Source organism: Triticum dicoccoides, chromosome 4A (genome assembly GCF_002162155.2).
Source record: "Triticum dicoccoides isolate Atlit2015 ecotype Zavitan chromosome 4A, WEW_v2.0, whole genome shotgun sequence".
Taxonomy (NCBI): Eukaryota; Viridiplantae; Streptophyta; class Magnoliopsida; order Poales; family Poaceae; genus Triticum; species Triticum dicoccoides.
Window position 1 is genome coordinate 691701194 of NC_041386.1, and position 6934 is coordinate 691708127.

Below are 6934 nucleotides of genomic sequence, written 5' to 3' on the forward strand. Positions count from 1 at the left end.
CTGTGCCAAGCTTATCATTCAAGTTTCTCGCCTTACTTGCAACAAACGTAATGTGGCCAGATCTCGACATATGTGGCCAGATCTCGATATGTTTCATTTCGTAATTGAGCACACTTATGCACTATCTATCCTTCCTCTGTGCACTAATCGCGCACCAGCTATATGCTCTCTGTTGACTTTGTTGAAATATGTGTATGTACAGGGTGTAGGCCTTTTTTTTGCGCAACTGCAGGGTGTAGGGCTGCAGTATATGTGGGTAGAGTGTGCGTGTATGTATTCATAAGGGTGAGTGTATATGCATATGTATGAACGTCTGCGTCTGTACTGTGTTAAAAAAAATTGCCAACCACTTTATGTTGGCCTCAAGCCTATAATAACAAGCACGGTCCCTGCTATAGGCATACACCTCAATCTATTTTATAAAATTTAGGAGGAATATATAGTTAACTCGTGAGTCGTGATCCTTACACATGTGCCACTACTCCACTAGTTCCTCCATTTTCATTTACTCATGAAGGGAGTACAATTTTTTTAGGGAACTCCACTACCAAAAGTCATGTGGCAGCATGTCGACAGTTGGGTCAAACCGTCACCATAACATGTGCCCAGGTTTTGCGCTGTAATTTTGGGTTTCTGCCAATTTTTTCTGTTTCTATTTTTGTTTTTTTCTTTCTCATTTGTATTTCTCCTATACCAGATTTTCCTCCATGATTTTCTAGTTTTTGTATACATGTTTTTTTTTCTAAACTCATGAACAATTTATTTCTAAACATGAGCTCCTTTTAACATACATTACTATGTCGAAAGTAAATTACTTTAACAAACACATGAACATTTTTTAAACATGAGGCAGTTTTATGGATACATGAACATCTTGTTGAGGTATGGGTACATACATTAACTGTTTAGTATTTTTTTTTCTAAAATATATTTGGATAGAACATTTGGATCTTTGGTTACATAGCTTATTGGGGCGGCCCATGTAGTAACCTGGTGGGCGTTATAGTGGCAAACTGGGAAGAACTAGAAGAACGCCCGTGCGTTGCAACGGGGCCACATTAACTTTAAAAGTTCAATATCAATTATGTTAATATTACATTGAATATTCTCATACATATTAAGTAACATCGACGACCTTTTTACCATCAAATTCACACACACACACACACCCCCTCTCCCTCCCTCTTCCTCACTCTCTCTCCCCCTCTCCCTCACTCGGGAGGTGGGACGAAAATAAACCCGAAACGGAGACTATCAACTGAGGCATTAGGAGTAGAGATCATTTAGTTGATAAGAATAAATAGAAAACGGTGTTAAAAAGGAGAAACAGATTAGAATACATTGAAAAACCAAAAGGACGATGTAAAAGGGGATTCGCCCTGCCCCCCGGGCCTTGCCACCGAACCGGCTGAGCGGTCCAGTCCCCGCGCGGTCGTCTTCTCATGTTCCTCGAGCCGCGTCGCTACAGAGACGGGCTCCCGCCCGACCACCTCGCTGGCATCGAAGGGGAATGGATAAGGGTGACGCCCTGCCTTCCCTACCCCATGGCCTCACTCCTCCTTGACGCCCCCTCCCAAATCCACTTCTCCTCCTCGCTCGCTCGACCCCGTCGATCTGGAGGAAGTCAGACGCCACGGCCACCATGACCGACCCCGTCCACATGGCCACTGCCCTCCCTGCGGGCTAGGAGCTTGTCGAGGAGCTCTGAATGCCTTCGCTACTTCGTCTGCGCCAACGAGATCAAGTCCAGCACCCCCGCATCGATGTCGTTGCCGTCTTCCTCAACCTTGGGCCACCGCGACATTGCCGTTCGATCCGCGCTGCCCCGAGCTCCCATGTCTTCGCCTAGGGCGCCATTGAGACCGCATGATCTCCTCTTGCCTTTTCCTTGTCTCCCCTCTCGTTTGCTCTCGTTAGGTATTTCGCCGTGGCCGAGAACCGCCGTCCGCCATGGCCATTGCAGGGGTAGCCACCGAGCTCCTCGGATTGACCCCGTGGCACATGCCCGCTCCTATGCACGCCCATGCCCGAGCCTACCGCTCTTCTCCCGCGCCCGCGGGGCCACTCCCTCTCCATGCCCATGCCCGTGCTACACCGCGTCGGTCGCGCCCGCCGCTGCCGTCGCGCTCGCCGCAGCCACCGCACCACTGTGCCCCGCGCGACACACACCCTGGTCGCGCGCCACACTCTCGCTGGCTGCGCTCGCCCCGTCTGCTGCCCTCCTGCCTCGCGCCACCTCCAGTCATGGCCATCTTCTGCTGGCCGCCCCCTCAGCCTCGCCTACTGCGTGTTGCTTCCTGCTGCTATGCGCTGCTCTACCGCTGGTACGCTGCTGCACCATGCCCTCGACACCGCCGTGGACAAATGTGGCGGAGGGATTGTTAATGGAGTACGAGAAGGAGGTGGCAGAGAAGTTGTGGAGAGGCAGGAGGTCTGGGGCGGTGTCACCTGGCTGTGGTGGAGGTGTTTATCCGACAAGGAGCCGGAGTGGAAGGAGAGGTCACAATTGGAAAGAATCACAAAAAAAATCATAACCCGGAGATCTCAGTTCAAAAAAATGCTAATATAGATGGAAAACATAGAAAATGTTTGTTGTTATCAAGGAAAGGTAAAAATTTAGGAAAGTTAGGATTTTTGAACTTATTTCTATGCAAATGGGGTTTTATTGTTGGATAACGTGATATCAGTACCTGCCCGTTTGTGACGTGTCTGATTAGAAAAATTTGCAAATGTTAAGAAACTATTTATTGGGAGGAAAGTTGTGACGTGTCTGTTATTTGTTTCCTAAAACAAATTTCACTAATAAGTTAGGAAAGTTAGATTAAAATGTATTATTTGTTTTCTAAAAATCTGTTATTTGTTTCCTAAGACAAATTGAACCAATAAAAGGAATCAATTGATTTGCATAATTTAAGGAAGTTAGATTAAAATGTATTATTTGTTTTCTGAAAATCTGTTATTTGTTTCCTAAGACAAATTGAACCAATAAAAGGAATCAATTGATTTGCATAATTTAAGGTAGTTAGATTAAAATGTATTATTTGTTTTCTGAAAATCTGTTATTTGTTTCCTAAGACAAATTGAACCAATAAAAGGAATTGATTGATTTAGATAAGTTAGGAAAGTTAGATTAAAATGTATTATTTGTTTCCTGAAAATCTGTTATTTGTTTCCAAAGACAAATTGAACCAATAAAAGAAATCGATTGATTTGCATAATTTAAGGAAGTTAGATTAAAATGTATTATTTGTTTCCTGAAAATCTGTTATTTGTTTCTAAGACAAATTGAACCAATAAAAGGAATCGATTGATTTGCATAAGTTAGGAAAGTTAGATTAAAATGTATTATTTGTTTCCTAAAAATCTGTTATTTGTTTCCTAAGACAAATTGAACCAATAAAAGGAATCGATTGATTTGCATAATTTAAGGAAGTTAGGTTAAAATGTATTATTTGTTTTCTGAAAATCTGTTATCTTCCCGGCCCAGAACGACGGAGATGCCACATGATAGTATGGCACCAACCCATCGTCTGTGCGCTGACGAGTGACGACAGAGACGACTGAGCCTGAAACTTAATCTGAGTACGAATAATCAACAGTGACGGCAACTGTTGCGGGCTTGCGGCGAGGTACCCTCACCTGGACAATGATCTTTGGTCGGAGCGCAGAGGTAAGTGGTGTTGTTGGCGACATGCAGGTCGTCCACTCGAGAGGCGGCGCTGGATATTAATGGAGATCGTGCAGGCAGACAACAAGGTGGGGTGGTTCATCTGTGCGGCCTGCTTCCGATCCAATCTGCGATATTCCCCCATGTGGATGCGACCCCATCACGTAGCCATACAAAATGATATAGGAACCATGATTAGATAAATATACAATGATCAATTGGACTGTATTAGAATTGGAGAGAGAATGAATATACAGGAAACATGCAGGTCGAGCAAGCCAGCCTTTCCTATGGTCGTCTTGTTCCTGCAGATGTTAAGCTAATACCGAATCCAATGTTTAAAACCAATCAATCCCTAGTCTCTTTCTCTGCCAGCGAAAGTTAATCTCTGGCATCCTTCGTCCAAATTGAATTATATCAAACTGAGCAGGACCGACATAATTATGGGAAAGCCATATAAGAGAGATTAGTGGGAAGGAGAGGATTACGTCCCGGATTTTTAGAAGAAATGTGTGTTAGTGTTAATAGGAAGGAGGGGATAGTGTCCTGATTTTTTTACTGGGGAGATGTGCATTAAAGGAAAGATAGATTGTGTCCTGATTTCCTGCATGAAAAAAGAAAACCGGAAACTTGGAGAAGATCGAGGGGTGGGGCGGGCTAGGGGGTGGAGGTGGGACGAAAAAAACCGGACAAAAATAAACTATAGAGATTAGCCCATGATCATTAGGAGTAGAGATTAGCTCTTTCACCTTGTCAGACAGTCCCTTCAATCCAAGAATATACAACATCTAGAAGAAATAAAACCAATGACATAATTAGTAAACAATTTCAGCAACAAAAGGATAAACAAATTGGATTTTTAAAACAAAACTTGCACCTGCACAAGTATATGTTATATTAACAAAAGTACAGATCCCGTCCCACTCTTCTTCCGAATAGCAATCTTGGTGAGTGATCTCGACCGGGTTCGATCGGCATGGCGTGTCGTTCCTCCAGGAGTGGGTGCTGAGAGGAAGGATGGCAAACCTCCATTGTCAATCGGCCGGAGCTGCATCGTCATTTGCATCAGAGCATGGACGAAATCGAGATGGTAGAGGTTGAGGAATTTGTAGGACGTGAGGGTTTAGGGTGGGCATCACGAGAACTCACCCATATCTTGGGAGACGGCAGACCCGAGGTGCAGTCGTGTTCGTGCTTCAGGGGCTGCCACGTGCTGTCCTCACCGCCATCGCCTGTCGATGCCACTTCAGCGCCACGAGCATGGGACTGAGGGACGAAGGGAAGGAAGCGAGCTAATGACGTACCTATGTTTGGTATGTAATACCCTCCATTAAGAGTAGATATTTTCTTAAAATCGGTTATTTTGTTTCCTAATTAATGTGATTGAGCAATCTGAGGTAAGGTTAATTAATTTAGATTTGATATTTAGAGATTGATCGTGATTGATTCTTTCACATAAAGACATTACTAAAAATAACTTGCACCAGCGTGGAAAGTTATGATCCTTTAAGATTTTTTTCGTTGTGTGAGAGGGTGACACGAAACTAAACCGGTGGGGTGGGGGAGGGACGGAAAAAAACCAGCGAAATAAAACGGTTGAAAGTGGTGGGACGAAAATAAACCGTACAAGGCTACCAACTGCTCCATTAGGAGTAGAGATAACGACGGGAGTTTGGGCGTGTGCGGGACTCGATCGCGGGGTTTTTCTTGGTTTTTCACGGCTGAGGGGGAGGTGGGAGGAAGTACCAAAGAAGTACCAAAAAAGACCGGATGAGGTGGGACGAAAATAAAATCCGAAACGCGACCTATCAACTGAGACATTAGGAGTAGAGATATCTGCACGAGACCTGTCTCGCCTATAGCGGGGACCTCCTAATTGGCGCTCTAAGTGCCGTTTGGTGCCTTTGGCTACGCGTAGCTGGCCAGCCCAGTAGCCTGCACGGAAAAGGAAACATGGGAAAAAAAGGACATCAACTGTAATAGAAATATGCGATCGCTGTGAATCGAACTCGGCAGCACAACATAGAAAGCCTAACCCACTAACCACTACACAAAATTACTTATGTTCTCTACTTCTAGAAAATGTTAACCTTTCGTTTAGTAAAACATCAACGTATACCCAATATAAATTATCTAAAAAGGACAATGTAAATTTGAAAATTAAAGAGCATGTATTTTGAAAAAAACCATCGATTTTTAAGAAAAGTTCATAAAACTGAAAAAACTTCATCAACTTTTAAAAACAGTTCATTGATTTTGAAAAAAAGTTCATCCATTTTCAAAAAATGTTCATAGACTTTGAGAAAAGTTTCATCAACTTTGATAATTGTTCATAAGTTTTGAAAAAAAATCATAAAGGTGGAGCAAGTTTGTCAAATTTAAAAAATAATTCACGGATTTGAAAAAACGTTCATCGATTTGGAAAACTCATCAAATATGAAAAGAAAATCTTTTATTGTGAAAAATGTTCATCGATTTTTCAAAAAACTGATCAACTTTTTAAAAATATCATTGATTTTGAAAAAAAAATCCATTAAATTCGAGAAAGTTCAAGCATTTTAAAAAATGTAAAATAATAAGGAAAAATGTAAAGAAAAAGGACAAATATTAAAGAAAAAAAACTAAAGTTGGTCAACAAGGGGCATTCCGCGTACTGAAAAACAATAAAATGAAGAAAAAGAAGTGAGATGTCACAAGCGTGAAGTTATTTTCTTTTTTGCGAATAGTCACAAGCGTGAAGTTGCCTGAGTGGTTAGCGCGGTTTACTCTTGAGGAATAGGTCGCGGGTCCGGTTCTTGACCAGCGGGTGCCTCAAGCGCCAAATTGGTCATGACCTTATAGCGACGGTAGCTTCTCTCGCCTGAAGGACTTCTTATCTCGCATAACAACTTGGCCGGTCCATTTATCTATTTTTTGATCACTGTCACACGACACTCAAACACAATCGATTGATTCATTGGTTCGAATCTTGTTTTTTTTTCTCTTTTGGTTTCTAGTTTCTTGACCAATTTTTCGTTTTTCTTTATTTTTTAACCGGTTTTCTTCTTTTTTTCCTTTATTTTTTCACCAGTTTTCATACGGTATCATAATAGTACACCACCATCTGTTGATCCATGGATAGAAGTCCAGTGACGTGTAACAGAAATAACTGCCGAGTAGATACAAAAAAAGAAACAGAAATCACGGAATGAAACATTGAAGAGTTCGGTATGCCAACATATAGGTACAGTGTGTTCACTGCACACGATGGTAAGAAAACTCCGGCCG